Here is a 1,344-nt window from a genome sequence, read left to right as displayed (position 1 = left end):
ACAACACAGCAGACAGTAGCAGGGATATCAGAGTATAAGGGCTCTAGTGTGGGGACGAAGGCTATGGGAGGGCACCATCTGGGAAGTGGGTGTATACTCAAATAAGATGGTTTGGGATGTTCTGTGTGATACACACACACACACACACACACACACAAAATCAACAAATATTAAAAAATGTATTATATTTGAGGAGGAAGCATGGCAATTTGTTTCATGCTAATTAGTAGAGGTGATCAACATTACCATTGAAATCTACCCAATGACTTTATAGACATACACAGGCACCAAGGATGTAAGTGCTACTGATTATGACTAGTAATAATCAGATACATACAGATTAGAGATGCATGTGCCAACATCTCAGTTGGTAGCAGAAACTGTTGGAGACCCCTGCTGTGAAGTCGTAGTCTCTCCATGTCCGGCTGGCCCACGGGCTCGGTTTCATATGCAGATGACTCCTTTCAGCAGAGTACCTGGCATCTTCCTAACTCTCCTTTGAAGTAGCTGCCATAGAAAACATGGCCTCTGGCTCTGGAAATACCATGCTTTCCTATGTGATTTTTCAAGCAGTCTGACAGTCTGGCAGCCTGGCAGGAGCCCATTTCCACACGCAAATGAGGCATCCCCAAAATACCTATCAGCTAAAGCTTTTACCACTGCCCCTACAGTATAAAAATATCCCAGTCTTCTCTCAATAGTAGAGATCTGGATCACTAGGAGCTAGGAGCTGAACACTTAATAAAAGCTGTAACACGGACTAAGCAGAGTCCTGCATCTTACTACTGGCAATCCAGCCTCTCCGGGGGGCAGCATTCCTCCGTCACCGACTCACGGAGCCCTAGCTTTAGCCGCCTCGCACTATTCCCGCGTGTTCCAGCAGCCGGTGGAACTCACATATTGAGGAAGGTGCACAGGTGAAATCAGGGCGGAGACACGGCTGAGCAAAGCCTCAGCAGCAGGGACTTTCAGCACCGAAGCGGCGGACAGCGACGCGCGGCCAGAGAAGCAGACCTGCCTGTGGCCAGATCCGCCGCCACTTCCAGGAGGAGGCACGGCGGAGAAGCCTGCGGGACCCGCGCCGCGACTCTCCAGGTGTGCGCGGGGACCAACGCACCTCGCACCTGGCGCCCAGCGCTCCCCATAAGAAACAATGAGTCTTTCTGTAAGGAACAATATATTCTAAAATGAAATGGAGATCTTTTTTAAAGGTTAAAAAATTCATTCAATTTTATGTCTTACAGGGCTTATACTGAGTTCAATATTGTATAACTGTATTAACTCAACTGTGAACCTAGAAACTTACACCCACTTGTGAAAGTGGTGTACTCTTGCTCTGGAGTA

The sequence above is a fragment of the Nannospalax galili genome, unplaced genomic scaffold (assembly GCF_000622305.1).
Source record: "Nannospalax galili isolate Female #2095 unplaced genomic scaffold, S.galili_v1.0 scaffold308, whole genome shotgun sequence".
In the NCBI taxonomy this organism is placed as follows: Eukaryota; Metazoa; Chordata; class Mammalia; order Rodentia; family Spalacidae; genus Nannospalax; species Nannospalax galili.
The sequence above is the reverse complement of the archived record's forward strand: the minus strand, read 5'-3'. Positions refer to the sequence as shown.